The sequence below is a fragment of the Coffea arabica genome, chromosome 6e, assembly GCF_036785885.1.
Source record: "Coffea arabica cultivar ET-39 chromosome 6e, Coffea Arabica ET-39 HiFi, whole genome shotgun sequence".
Taxonomy (NCBI): domain Eukaryota; kingdom Viridiplantae; phylum Streptophyta; class Magnoliopsida; order Gentianales; family Rubiaceae; genus Coffea; species Coffea arabica.
This window is the reverse complement of record NC_092321.1, coordinates 43,351,127-43,367,100: the sequence shown is the minus strand read 5'-3', so window position 1 is coordinate 43,367,100 and position 15,974 is coordinate 43,351,127. Positions and strand designations below refer to the sequence as shown.

The 15,974-nt window shown below is 41.7% G+C and overlaps 1 long non-coding RNA gene across 1 annotated transcript; it reads right to left on the bottom strand.

Annotated features, from left to right (window-relative positions):
- Positions 1 to 887: 887 nt before the first annotated feature.
- LOC140009555 (uncharacterized) lies at positions 888 to 1,979 on the bottom strand. The gene is made up of 2 exons (XR_011817028.1): positions 1,876 to 1,979; positions 888 to 1,159 (listed from the first exon to the last, which is right to left on the bottom strand). It is a non-coding gene; the product is annotated as an uncharacterized lncRNA (long non-coding RNA).
- Positions 1,980 to 15,974: the final 13,995 nt, after the last annotated feature.

The window sequence follows — 15,974 nt, the reverse complement described above, 5'->3', positions numbered from 1 at the left end:
TGCCTTCCATTAAATCTAAGTCGATCTAGATCACAAAATAAATATACTGTTAAAGGGCACCTAACCCTCCTTTTCGTAGCACTAAACAGGAACCAGTAAACAAGAAGAATTAACTAAACAACAACTTCGTAGAGCATGTAAACACATAACACATATACAGAGAACACATAACAGGATCAACAATTATACAGAACAGTCAGTCAGGTACATACAAAGTCATCCCATAAAACAAAAGGGTCCTCCAAAAGTACTATAGACAGACTAGGTCACGAGTACAAAAGAACTCACGAAAAACTTTCTTTCCCCCCCAGGGCTCTATCCAACATCCACGAGAACAACACCATTTATATCTTAATCAAGGTTGATCACGCTTAACCACAGCCGAACAGACCATATGAAGTTCCATAGAATCGCCTTTCTAGTTCGCCTAAGTCCTTTCTAACCTAGGCTCTCATTGAGTTAGTAGCCGGGCACGAGAATCCCAAATAAGATAATTCACAACTCGAGCCGGCCGGTCCCAAGAGTAAATCGTCCATATTAAAGATTCCTACCCGACATACATACCTAACTTCCTCAAGTCCCATGATAATGATCCTTACTCTTATAACATGCATAGTTCATAGCTTATGCTCAAAAGAGCACTTATACCTTTCACGAAAGCAGGACCATAACACCACTTGGCCCCAAGCTCACTCCGCGCAGAGACCACGCGAAGTGGCTCTGATACCACCTGTGACAGCCCCACCTTCCCCTAAGGCGAACCAAAGGGGTTAGCGAACTGCCTGCCCAGCTCTCGCCAGGACTAACGGTTCGGTATAGAACGAGCTAATACATTCCGGAGCTTACCAACGCGAGTAAACAAATCAAAATGTTAAAATAAAAAAAAAAACGAAACCGAAGTCGGCTATGAATAGTAACCGACCCGTCAGAACCCAACCAAATATCAAGCAAACATTCACATCTTGAAACTTAGCATTTACAAGCCAAAGTGGCATACAAAAGTATTCAAAAGTGGATACATGTCTGGTTTGCCAAATCAAAAGGAAAACGGTCCCAAAAGTACATTTAGGGTTTCAATACATGAGCTATACAAAAGATATGTTCAACTAGCTCAATTTGGCAGCCAATTGTCAAATCCAGTCCAAAAGTATTTATTTTCCTGTAAGGAAAACAAAAAGGAACAGAAAGGGGTGAGCTTGCGCTCAATGAGATACCAGACATATAGCTGTAAAATCATGGCATTTCACATTTAACAAATCAGGTACACATGCCAGATGTAAAGTAAATGAACCAATGATTCAAATCAGAAGGATACAGGTGGCTCTCAGGAGCCAAATTCCCATTAGCATCATCGAAGCTTGATCGAAATAATAGTTGACACTCCGTCAACGCTAAAGGAGTAACCAATACCGTAGACTCCACCTTCTTCGATTCCTTCAACCTCACATACCCCACCGGGCTCGAAATCCAATCAGATCAGAAATGGTAATACTCGAGTATACCCGGAATCAAGGGTCTCAGTACCCAAAGATCCCAAAACAGAATACCGTGGTTCGTTATCTAATCGACCAGACCCTTGCCGGCCCGACTCGAGTAACTGGCCACAGGTGTTGAGCTCAGAGGTCACAGAAAGGTCGTTGGACACAAGCTTCCAAACGACGTCAGAACAGATACAGATCCAGATACAGATAACAGATACAAATACAGATACAGATAGCAGATTCAGATACGCGTTCAAAATTGGCATATGAACATACCAGAGAACGAGTGTGATAAAGTACACCCTCGCCTCCCTTTTATCAAAACAGTATTTGGCTCCAACAGTCAGTATTCAGATATTCAGATATTTCACATAATGGGTAGTGGAACACTCACCGGGGTCAGTATAGATACCTCCCAAAAGAGAGCTTTAATCACCAAGAAACCCTAAGATAATCCAAAGAAAACAATTGAAGGTTCCATTTTCAAAATCGAGTATACAGAATGCACATGTGAGGCTCGACTACCAGTCGTATGCCTCGCCAAATAATGATTAAAGCAAGGGTGCAACACATGAATTTTTGGAAACGAAAAGGTAAAATGAAGACCTAGGCTCAAACAACCCAAAAGTCCTTCGCTCAAATCACAAGTAAATCCAACTACCCTTCAAGTAAAATTTCGGCAGCATATCCCTTGTGTTTACCTAATTTCCAGCCATCATGGCTTCATTATTTCCTCAAATCAGTCCCAACATCTCGTACAAAAATAATCTCATTCCCAAAAGCCGTTCACTAGGCTTAATGGCATTCAAGTACAAAATTTAGTTAGGAAATGACCGGATATGAAAGTCAAGCCCTAAACTATTCAAATAAACACAATAAGACTCGATTACAAGTCATAAACCAATTCTACATACTACCAAAACAGGGTTCCCTAAGCATACACAAACAATAGAGGAAACCAGAAAAATCCGGAAATGATTTAGCTTTAGCCCTGAAAAAAAACAGTTTTTGTAATCATTTTACGGTAATGGTGCCAAAGGCACTACGATTATCGGATGAAGGTGCAAGACATACTGTTTCGAAGCTAAGAGATAGGGCTACAACATTACAGAAGGTTACTCAACCCAGTTTCGAGCGTAACCAGGTCAAAAATGCAAGATACCATACCAGAATCACAAAAACAGATTCACAGAACGCATTCTAGCGGAAACATCATAACTCAGGTTCTCCAAGTCCAAATCCAGAAATTCCAAAACCAGCTGAAATCTAAGAAACAGGGATAAATTTCATCAGAAGGCCTCAACAACCAATTCGGAAGAAATTCCAGCCAAAACAACCAATTACTGGCGCAATTCTTAGATTCGGGTAAAACCAGAACAGCAATAGTAATTTCGACTTCTCTCACTCTACGCTACTCCGATTGACCTAAAATTTTGTAGGAACCTCTAAAATGTCATTCCCTACAACTTTCATGTTTTAAGCTAAGGCCAATTCGGCCTCTAACTAGGAGCTCAAAATTCGGGCAGAATGTTCCTTCACAAAACCTAATTTTCTGAAATTTCTTCCAAAACAGAAATTGATTGCAATTGACCACTTTTTCCACCTCATAGAGTCCTTAAACATCATTTCCAATCATCATATATAACCTCACAACCATGCTTATATTAAAATAAAAAAATCCCCAAAAATAATAATACTTCATCACTTCAACCACAAATCAAGGAATAATCCATAATATTGCATCTCATACTACCACTAATCATGATTTTAGCATCAATTAAGGGAGGAGGGTGGTTCTTCACAACTCACCTTAGAAACAAGAGAGAGAGAGCAATAGGTCCTCTTAGCTTTCCAAATAACTCCACAAATCAACTCACTAACACTAATTGAAGAGGTTTTATGGAAGGAATTCAAGATGAAACGATTAGTTTGTGAGATTGGGCAAGATTGGAGCAAGAAACTTGGAAGCTTTTCTTTCTTTTCTTGTAGGAAGAGGTTCGGCCAAGAGGAAGACAAAAATGAGGAATTTTTGGTGAATTTTTTATTTATTTGGTCAATGGTAAGAAAATGAATAGTGGTCTTACAAGTTCCACCAATCAAATGGTGACACTTGTCACTTATTTAATGCAAGTCTATCACTTTGTTCCCTCTCACATCAATCCAAATAGCTTCCTCTAATTATCTCTTAACACCCGGTAAATTAAACCCAGTATCCGAAACTTAACCTAGTTGGCCGAATTTTTCCGAACTTTTCGCACTAGTGGGTCCCACGTCCGGTATACGCTCTTAATTTCTCAAAAACTATTCGATACTAGAAAAATCATCTAAAAACTATATTTACTCATAAAAATTATCTAGAAAAATTTCCGGATACAGAAAGTGCGGAAAACAAGCCATTGAAGATAAGATAACCTAGAAAGATAATAAAACCTAGAAAATGGAAAAGTTACGGGTTCTCACACTCTCTCCCCCTTAAAGAAATTTCGCCCTCGAAATTTTCTTATCAACGGAATCTATCAAAATCTATGGTACCCAACGGACCATACCTTCTACGTCCTCAGACGAGTCAGGATCCTGATGGTGTTCTAAAGAATACACCTGAGCCGGTGCCTTGTGTGACGACCCCACCTCCCCCTAGGGCGTACCCCAGGGTTCGGCGGGTCGCCTGCCCAGCTCTCGCCGGGATTCAGTCATTCACTACAGTCCTCAATTAAAATCGGAATAAATCACAAGAATAAATAGGGCAGCAATCCAAACTTAAAGCGGAACTTATATACATTGCTATCTCAAAAGGAAGTACGACCATCAAATGTACAAAGGTTCTCACTTCACCATACAACTAGCCCGTGCCAAGCACTAGGGCGAGCACCATTACAAAAGAAACAAAAGACCTAGACTAGGCTAATCTATGCTCTCATCCTGCTCGCCGTCCCCTGTTAAGGAAAACAAAACTAAAGGGGTGAGCTAAAAGCTCAGTGAGGTTCCGAACAGATAATCAAACAATCAATTCAATACATTAAACATGGAGTATCAATAATTCAAGAAACATTTACAATGGAAAGCGATAGCAACATTCATTAAAAGGATACGGCTCACAAGGAGCAATTCGTTCGTTCGTTCATTCGTTCTCCTGTCATTTCCACCTTATTCCTCCAATCATTTGAAAATGCATTTTTCGTTTATCAATAAACCCTCGTTCGTTTGTTCGTTCGTTCATTCATTCATTCACCCCCGTCCTGGCCGTTGGCCAGTCTCCACCAACCTACAGGGTAATACTCGAGTATACCAAACGTTCATCCAAGTCCCTAATCGCCCGACCGAGTCCGCTTCTGGCTCGAGACGACCGGTAACAAGGGGCAATGGCCAGTTCAGCCCAAAAGGCTTACATTCATGCGCAAGTAACATTTTAATCATTAAATCCTTGAAAATTGCACAGTTATTTAGGTCGAGTGCGATAAAGTACACACTCGCCTAGAAAGCTCGTTTTGGAAATCATTAAAAGCACTTAACACATTAGCAAACGATAACAACAAGCCATAAAGTCAAATAAGGAACACTCACCTAGTTATGCAAAATAACGTGCAAAATATCCTTCCGGATATTACCCTTAGTCACCAATGAAACCTAAGGTTGAACAAGAGAACATATTTCAGTTTATCGAGCAAAACATTTAAGGGAAACAAAGAAACCCGACTAATTAGGAGTAAAACGTGTAAAGATGACTTTCAAGTAAGAAGAGGGTTGTTTGAACCCAAGGATGAAAAATCATGTTTTAAAATGGAAAGCCGGTCATGGTATTGGCCAAACAAAAGTATACAAGTTCAAATAGAAACCTTGCCCTCGAGCGAAAATTTGGGCAGCACGCCCTTTGTGTTTACCTAATTTTCCAGCCATTTAGGCTTCATTATTTTTCCTCAGCCAATCCCAAAGTCATATATATCATAAATGCAAGTCAATAGCCGCTCCATAGGCTCATAACATCATAAGAATAAGTATCAAAGTCGTAACAAGTGCGGAAATACAATCTAGCAAAAGACAGATTTGGCGTGTGGTTGCGGAAATAACACATCCGAGGCTACGCTTATCGGATTGAGGCGTAACCTATACCATTACGAAGCTAAGACACAGGGCTAAAATGTTCATGAAGATCACTTAGTCCAGTTTCCAATGTAACCTAGTCAAATTCCCCAATTTACAGAACCAAAATCCAACTAGTCGGCTAATCAACCGCACTGCACTGGAATGGTCATAACTCAGGTTACCAAGGTCCAATTAAGGTGTTCTTAGTGGAATTTAAAAGCTAAGACAGAATAATAAAACTTTCATGTTTTGTTAAAAAGCTAAATTAGCATGGATCCTAGTGAACAAACATGATAAACTGGATGAACTGACGAAAACGGAATACTGGAAATTTCCTAAAACAGTGAGGGTATTTTGGTCTTTTCACGGGTTACGTTGCTCCGATTGAGCTGAAATTTTGTAGGAACATATAAAATACCATTCTATACAACTTTTATGTTTTATTCCAAGCCCAATTCGGCCTCTAACATAGGGCAATAAAAACGGGCAGAACCTAGTGACAATTTTCCAGAAATCTGAAATCTTTTGGTTTCAATGATAACTTTCTTAATTTCTTACTCCACTTGCTACCAAAACCCCCTATATAACCTTGGATACAACATATATTCATCATACATCAAGTTTAGGCAGAAATTTATTAAACCCTAACTCTTGTAACAAAAGGAAAAATTACCCAAAACATGATAACAACCGTAATTCATCACAATCTTGAGATGCTAAGCTAATTTAAACAAGATTAAGAGTAAAAATTGGGGAAATCATCATCCTTACCTTGCTTAGTGTCTACCAAGAGCAACCCTAGCCTTCCCCTTCAAAATTTCACCAATAGCTCACTCAATAAACACTCAAGGGTGCCTTTAATCGGTTTAGTTTCTTTGTTTCCTCACTTTGTGACTTGATTCAAGAAGAAATGGAGAAGCTTTTCTCTTGTTTTTACTCTATCTCTATCTCGGCTCTTCAGCAGAAATAATGAGGAAGAATGGTGCAATTTTGGGGATAAGAAGGTTGGACAATGTCTTGGTCAATGGCCTCTAATGGTGTGACACTTGTCACAACCCTTACCAAGTAAAATTTCCTTTTCTTTTATTGTATTTTCAGCCTCTAATTTCGGTCAAGCTTAGCTGGAATTTAGGAGATATTTTGCTCAAATATTAATGAGCTTGTATGGTAAGAAAATGGTGATCAAGTGGTGTGTTCAACCGGTAGTGCGCGGGACCCGCCGGTTCGCGCCGTTTTTCTTAAAAACACACGTACTAAGGTTTTTACTTCCTATTCACCAACCTTATCTCATTGCTCCTAATCACATATTATTTCTCACTTAAAATTCACTTTTAATCACCAAATTTGATCCTTGCTCCATACCGAAATTTCATCCGGCGAAAAATCGCGAAAACCCTAATTTGCCCCAATCTTGGAAACGAAGAGTAAAACCCTACTTTCTAGGTTCATATGCACTTATTGTGGAACATTTGGGTAGTAGGGCTTTAATAAATAATAATTTTCAAATAAAAGGCATTTTTGAAGAACAGAAAAAAATTATGTAAGAAATTTGCGGGTCCTTACACCTTGGATCCAGTCCCTTCCTTTTCCGACTGTCCAGGGTTAGTCTTAGTTGGTTGCGGGGTCCCTTTTCCTTTTCGCAATCGAATTGGGCAGTCAGCAATCCGATGATCGGCACTTCCGCAGCGCAGACATTTTTCCTCTTTCTTCCAACAATTTGCCTCCGTATGATTTGGCCCTCCGCAATATCCACAGGGACCACGAGTAACAGAGACCGGTCCTCCCTGAGGGACATCACGCGACACCCCTGGTTGTCGTACTCCTCCGTTTCCCTTTCCCATCTTAGGGGGCGTACTTGTACCTTCTTGCTCAGAGCTACTCCTAGGAAAGCCCCTTTTCTTGGCTTGAAAGTTTTTCATCTGCAGCCTAGCATTTTCTACTCGTTGCGCCTTCTCTACGGCCTCGCTAAAAGCATTAATCTGGGCCACCGCGAGGTCCTTCTGAATTTCTACGTTCAAACCCTGGATAAAACGTCTTATTCGCCGCTGCTCGGTCATGATCAGTTCAGGGGCAAATTTGGATAGGCGGGTGAACTGGCTCTCGTATTCCGCGACAGACTGGGCCCCTTGGCGAAGTCGGATAAACTCATCTTCCTTCCGCTCCTGGACTAGAGGAGGGAAGAATTTCGCGTTGAACTCCCGCATAAAATTCACCCAAGTCCTGGGCGTCTGTTCCCGTTCCCATTTTTGCCGTATGACGTTCCACCAGGAACGGGCCGCCCCTTCCAACTGGAAAACGGTGAAAGTCACCTGCCGTTCTTCGGTGTAGTGCAGGGCAGCGAAAATGTCTACCATTTTCTCGAGCCACCTTTCGGCGACATCCGAATCGGGTTCCCCAATAAATTTCGGTGATGCGAACTTCTGGAACCTCTCAAGTGCCCTATCGTCGCTTTCGACATGATTGCCCGGGTTTCCAGGATTAGGGTTTGGGGTTTGGCCTTGTTGCTGCACCACTTGTGCCAGCAGGTTGGTCATTTGCTGCATAGCGGCAGCTATCTGCACGTTGGGGTCAACTCTCGGTTCAGGGTTAGGTCCAGAGGAGGTTTCCCCAGTGCCCCTTTCAGGCGTAGGTTGCCTATTCCCGCGCCCACGGCCCCGGTCACTACGCGTGCCTTCCATTAAATCTAAGTCGATCTAGATCACAAAATAAATATACTGTTAAAGGGCACCTAACCCTCCTTTTCGTAGCACTAAACAGGAACCAGTAAACAAGAAGAATTAACTAAACAACTCCCTCGTAGAGCATGTAAACACATAACACATATACAGAGAACACATAACAGGATCAACAATTATACAGAACAGTCAGTCAGGTACATACAAAGTCATCCCATAAAACAAAAGGGTCCTCCAAAAGTACTATAGACAGACTAGGTCACGAGTACAAAAGAACTCACGAAAAAATTTCTTTCCCCCCCAGGGCTCTATCCAACATCCACGAGAACAACACCATTTATATCTTAATCAAGGTTGATCACGCTTAACCACAGCCGAACAGACCATATGAAGTTCCATAGAATCGCCTTTCTAGTTCGCCTAAGTCCTTTCTAACCTAGGCTCTCGTTGAGTTAGTAGCCGGGCACGAGAATCCCAAATAAGATAATTCACAACTCGAGCCGGCCGGTCCCAAGAGTAAATCATCCATATTAAAGATTCCTACCCGACATACATACCTAACTTCCTCAAGTCCCATGATAATGATCCTTACTCTTATAACATGCATAGTTCATAGCTTATGCTCAAAAGAGCACTTATACCTTTCACGAAAGCAGGACCATAACACCACTTGGCCCCAACCTCACTCCGCGCAGAGACCACGCGAAGTGGCTCCGATACCACCTGTGACAGCCCCACCTTCCCCTAAGGCGAACCAAAGGGGTTAGCGAACTGCCTGCCCAGCTCTCGCCAGGACTAACGGTTCGGTATAGAACGAGCTAATACATTCCGGAGCTTACCAACGCGAGTAAACAAATCAAAATGTTAAAATAAAAAAAAAACGAAACCGAAGTCGGCTATGAATAGTAACCGACCCGTCAGAACCCAACCAAATATCAAGCAAACATTCACATCTTGAAACTTAGCATTTACAAGCCAAAGTGGCATACAAAAGTATTCAAAAGTGGATACATGTCTGGTTTGCCAAATCAAAAGGAAAACGGTCCCAAAAGTACATTTAGGGTTTCAATACATGAGCTATACAAAAGATATGTTCAACTAGCTCAATTTGGCAGCCAATTGTCAAATCCAGTCCAAAAGTATTTATTTTCCTGTAAGGAAAACAAAAAGGAACAGAAAGGGGTGAGCTTGCGCTCAATGAGGTACCAGACATATAGCAGTAAAATCATGGCATTTCACATTTAACAAATCAGGTACACATGCCAGATGTAAAGTAAATGAACCAATGATTCAAATCAGAAGGATACAGGTGGCTCTCAGGAGCCAAATTCCCATTAGCATCATCGAAGCTTGATCGAAATAATAGTTGACACTCCGTCAACGCTAAAGGAGTAACCAATACCGTAGACTCCACTTTCTTCGATCCCTTCCACCTCACATACCCCACCGGGCCCGAAATCCAATCAGATCAGAAATGGTAATACTCGAGTATACCCGGAATCAAGGGTCTCAATACCCAAAGATACCAAAACAGACTACCGTGGTTCGTTATCTAATCGACCAGGCCCTTGCCGGCCCGACTCGAGTAACTGGCCACAGGTGTTGAGCTCAGAGGTCACAGAAAGGTCGTTGGACACAAGCTTCCAAACGACGTCAGAACAGATACAGATCCAGATACCGATAACAGATACAAATACAGATACAGATAGCAGATTCAGATACGCGTTCAAAATTGGCATATGAACAGACCAGAGAACGAGTGTGATAAAGTACACCCTCGCCTCCCTTTTATCAAAACAGTATTTGGCTCCAACAGTCAGTATTCAGATATTCAGATATTTCACATAACGGGTAGCAGGTAGTGGAACACTCACCGGGGTCAGTACAGATACCTCCCAAAAGAGAGCTTTAATCACCAAGAAACCCTAAGATAATCCAAAGAAAACCATTGAAGGTTCCACTTTCAAAATCGAGTATATAGAATGCACATGTGAGGCTCGACTACCAGTCGTATGCCTCGCCAAATAATGATTAAAGCAAGGGTGCAACACATGAATTTTTGGAAACGAAAAGGTAAAATGAAGACCTAGCCTCAAACAACCCAAAAGTCCTTCGCTCAAATCACAAGTAAATCCAACTAGCCTTCAAGTAAAATTTCGGCAGCATATCCCTTGTGTTTACCTAATTTCCAGCCATCATGGCTTCATTATTTCCTCAAATCAGTCCCAACATCTCGTACAAAAATAATCTCATTCCCAAAAGCCGTTCATTAGGCTTAATGGCATTCAAGTACAAAATTTAGTTAGAAAATGACCGGATATGAAAGTCAAGCCCTAAACTATTCAAATAAACACAATAAGACTCGATTACAAGTCATAAACCAATTCTACATACTACCAAAACAGGGTTCCCTAAGCATACACAAACAATAGAGGAAACCAGAAAAATCCGGAAATGATTTAGCTTTAGCCTTGAAAAAAAACAGTTTTTGTCCTCATTTTACGGTAATGGTGCCAAAGGCACTACGATTATCGGATGAAGGTGAAAGACCCACTGTTTTGAAGCTAAGAGATAGGGCTACAACATTATAGAAGGTCACTCGAGCGTAACCAGGTCAAAAATGCAAGATACCATACCAGAATCACAAAAACAGATTCACAGAACGCATTCTAGCGGAAACATCATAACTCAGGTTCTCCAAGTCCAAATCCAGAAATTCCAAAACCATCTAAAAGCTAAGAAACAGGGATAAATTTCATCAGAAGGCCTCAACAACCAATTCGGAAGCAATTCCAGCCAAAACAACCAATTACTGGCGCAATTCTTACATTCGGGTAAAACCAGAACAGCAATAGTAATTTCGACTTCTCTCACTCTACGCTACTCCGATTGACCTAAAATTTTGTATGAACCTCTAAAATGTCATTCCCTACAACTTTCATGTTTTAAGCTAAGGCCAATTCGGCCTCTAACTAGGAGCCAAAAATTCGGCAGAATATTCCTTCACAAAACCTAATTTTCTGAAATTTCTTCCAAAACAGAAATTGATTGCAATTGACCACTTTTTCCACCTCATAGAGTCCTTAAACATCATTTCCAATCATCATATATAACCTCACAACCATGCTTATGTTAAAACAGAAAAATCCCCAAAAATAATAAAATTTCATCACTTCAACCACAAATCAAGAAATAATCCATAATATTGCATCTCATACTACCACTAATCATGATTTAAGCATCAATTAAGGGAGGAGGGTGGTTCTTCACAACTCACCTTAGAAACAAGAGAGAGAGAGCAATAGGTCCTCTTAGCTTTCCAAATAACTCCACAAATCAACTCACTAACACTAATTGAAGAGGTTTTATGGAAGGAATTCAAGATGAAACGATTAGTTTGTGAGATTGGGCAAGATTGGAGCAAGAAACTTGGAAGCTTTTCTTTCTTTTCTTGTAGGAAGAGGTTCGGCCAAGAGGAAGACAAAAATGAGGAATTTTTGGAGAATTTTTTATTTATTTGGTCAATGGTAAGAAAATGAATAGTGGTCTTACAAGTTCCTCCAATCAAATGGTGACACTTGTCGCTTATTTAATGCAAGTCTATCACTTTGTTCCCTCTCACATCAATCCAAATAGCTTCCTCTAATTATCTCTTAACACCCGGTAAATTAAACCCAGTATCCGAAACTTAACCTAATCGGCCGAATTTTTCCGAACTTTTCGCACTAGTGGGTCCCACGTCCGTTATACGCTCTTAATTTCTCAAAAACTATTCGATACTAGAAAAATCATCTAAAAACTATATTTACTCATAAAAATTATCTAGAAAAATTTCCGGATACAGAAAGTGCAGAAAACAAGCCATTGAAGATAAGAAAACCTAGAAAGATAATAAAACCTAGAAAATGGAAAAGTTACGGGTTCTCACACTCTCTTCCCCTTAAAGAAATTTCGCCCTCGAAATTTTCTTATCAACGGAATCTATCAAAATCTATGGTACCCAACGGACCATACCTTCTACGTCCTCAGATGAGTCAGGATCCTGATGGTGTTCTAAAGAATACACCTGAGCCGGTGCCTTGGATCCAGTCCCTTCCTTTTCCGACTGTCCAGGGTTAGTCTTAGTTGGTTGCGGGGTCCCTTTTTCTTTTCGCAATCGAATTGGGCAGTCAGCAATCCGATGATCGGCACTTCCGCAGCGGAGACATTTTCCCTCTTTCTTCCAACAATTTGCCTCCGTATGATTTGGCCCTCCGCAATATCCACAGGGACCACGAGTAACAGAGACCGGTCCTCCCTGAGGGACATCACGCGACACCCCTGGTTGTCGTACTCCTCCGTTTCCCTTTCCCATCTTAGGGGGCGTACTTGTACCTTCTTGCTCAGAGCTTCTCCTAGGAAAGCCCCTTTTCTTGGCTTGAAAGTTTTTCACCTGCAGCCTAGCATTTTCTACTCGTTGCGCCTTCTCTACGGCCTCGCTAAAAGCATTAATCTGGGCCACCGCGAGGTCCTTCTGAATTTCTACGTTCAAACCCTGGATAAAACGCCTTATTCGCCGCTGCTCGGTCATGATCAGTTCTGGGGCAAATTTGGATAGGCGGGTGAACTGGCTCTCGTATTCCGCGACAGACTGGGCCCCTTGGCGAAGTCGGATAAACTCATCTTCCTTCCGCTCCTGGACTGGAGGAGGGAAGAATTTCGCGTTGAACTCCCGCATAAAATTCACCCAAGTCCTGGGCGTCTGTTCCCGTTCCCATTTTTGCCGTATGACGTTCCACCAGGAACGGGCCGCCCCTTCCAACTGGAAAATGGCGAAAGTCACCTGCCGTTCTTCGGTGTAGTGCAGGGCAACGAAAATGTCTACCATTTTCTCGAGCCACCTTTCGGCGACATCCGGATCGGGTTCCCCAATAAATTTCGGTGGTGCGAACTTCTGGAACCTCTCAAGTGCCCTATCGTCGCTTTCGACATGATTGCCCGGGTTTCCAGGATTAGGGTTTGGGGTTTGGCCTTGTTGCTGCACCACTTGTGCCAGCAGGTTGGTCATTTGCTGCATAGCGGCAGCTATCTGCACGTTGGGGTCAACTCTCGGTTCAGGGTTAGGTCCAGAGGAGGTTTCCCCAGTGCCCCTTTCAGGCGTAGGTTGCCTATTCCCGCGCCCACGTCCCCGGCCACTACGCGTGCCTTCCATTAAATCTAAGTCGATCTAGATCACAAAATAAATATACTGTTAAAGGGCACCTAACCCTCCTTTTCGTAGCACTAAACAGGAACCAATAAACAAGAACAATTAACTAAACAACTCCCTCGTAGAGCATGTAAACACATAACACATATACAGAGAACACATAACAGGATCAACAATTATACAGAACAGTCAATCAGGTACATACAAAGTCATCCCATAAAACAAAAGGGTCCTCCAAAAGTACTATAGACAGACTAGGTCACGAGTACAAAAGAACTCACGAAAAACTTTCTTTCCCCCCAGGGCTCTATCCAACATCCACGAGAACAACACCATTTATATCTTACTCAAGGTTGATCACGCTTAACCACACCCGAACAAACCATATGAAGTTCCATAGAATCGCTTTTCTAGTTCGCCTAAGTCCTTTCTAACCTAGGCTCTCATTGAGTTAGTAGCCGGGCACGAGAATCCCAAAGAAGATAATTCACAACTCGAGCCGGCCGGTCCCAAGAGTAAATCATCCATATTAAAGATTCCTACCCGACATACATACCTAGCTTCCTCAAGTCCCATGATAATGATCCTTACTCTTATAACATGCATAGTTCATAGCTTATGCTCAAAAGAGCACTTATACCTTTCACGAAAGCAGGACCATAACACCACTTGGCCCCAAGCTCACTCCGCGCAGAGACCACGCGAAGTGGCTCCGATACCACCTGTGACAGCCCCACCTTCCCCTAAGGCGAACCAAAGGGGTTAGCGAACTGCCTGCCCAACTCTCGCCCGGACTAACGGTTCGGTATAGAACGAGCTAATACATTCCGGAGCTTACCAACGCGAGTAAACAAATCAAAATGTTAAAATAAAAAAAAACGAAACCGAAGTCGGCTATGAATAGTAACCGACCCGTCAGAACCCAACCAAATATCAAGCAAACATTCACATCTTGAAACTTAGCATTTACAAGCCAAAGTGGCATACAAAAGTATTCAAAAGTGGATACATGTCTGGTTTGCCAAATCAAAAGGAAAACGGTCCCAAAAGTACATTTAGGGTTTCAATACATGAGCTATACAAAAGATATGTTCAACTAGCTCAATTTGGCAGCCAATTGTCAAATCCAGTCCAAAAGTATTTATTTTCCTGTAAGGAAAACAAAAAGGAACAGAAAGGGGTGAGCTTGCGCTCAATGAGGTACCAGACATATAGCAGTAAAATCATGGCATTTCACATTTAACAAATCAGGTACACATGCCAGATGTAAAGTAAATGAACCAATGATTCAAATCAGAAGGATACAGGTGGCTCTCAGGAGCCAAATTCCCATTAGCATCATCGAAGCTTGATCGAAATAATAGTTGACACTCCGTCAACGCTAAAGGAGTAACCAATACCGTAGACTCCACTTTCTTCGATTCCTTCCACCTCACATACCCCACCGGGCCCGAAATCCAATCAGATCAGAAATGGTAATACTCGAGTATACCCGGAATCAAGGGTCTCAATACCCAAAGATCCCAAAACAGACTACCGTGGTTCGTTATCTAATCGACCAGGCCCTTGCCGGCCCGACTCGAGTAACTGGCCACAGGTGTTGAGCTCAGAGGTCACAGAAAGGTCGTTGGACACAAGCTTCCAAACGACGTCAGAACAGATACAGATCCAGATACAGATAACAGATACAAATACAGATACAGATAGCAGATTCAGATACGCGTTCAAAATTGGCATATGAACAGACCAGAGAACGAGTGTGATAAAGTACATCCTCGCCTCCCTTTTATCAAAACAGTATTTGGCTCCAACAGTCAGTATTCAGATATTCAGATATTTCACATAACGGGTAGCAGGTAGTGGAACACTCACCGGGGTCAGTACAGATACCTCCCAAAAGAGAGCTTTAATCACCAAGAAACCCTAAGATAATCCAAAGAAAACAATTGAAGGTTCCACTTTCAAAATCGAGTATACAGAATGCACATGTGAGGCTCGACTACCAGTCGTATGCCTCGCCAAATAATGATTAAAGCAAGGGTGCAACACATGAATTTTTGGAAACGAAAAGGTAAAATGAAGACTTAGGCTCAAACAACCCAAAAGTCCTTCGCTCAAATCACAAGTAAATCCAACTAGCCTTCAAGTAAAATTTCGGCAGCATATCCCTTGTGTTTACCTAATTTCCAGCCATCATGGCTTCATTATTTCCTCAAATCAGTCCCAACATCTCGTACAAAAATAATCTCATTCTCAAAAGCCGTTCACTAGGCTTAATGGCGTTCAAGTACAAAATTTAGTTAGGAAATGACCGGATATGAAAGTCAAGCCCTAAACTATTCAAATAAACACAATAAGACTCGATTACAAGTCATAAACCAATTCTACATACTACCAAAACAGGGTTCACTAAGCATACACAAACAATAGAGGAAACCAGAAAAATCCGGAAATGATTTAGCTTTAGCCCTGAAAAAAAATAGTTTTTGTCCTCATTTTACGGTAATGGTGCCAAAGGCACTACGATTATCGGATGAAGGTGCAAGACCC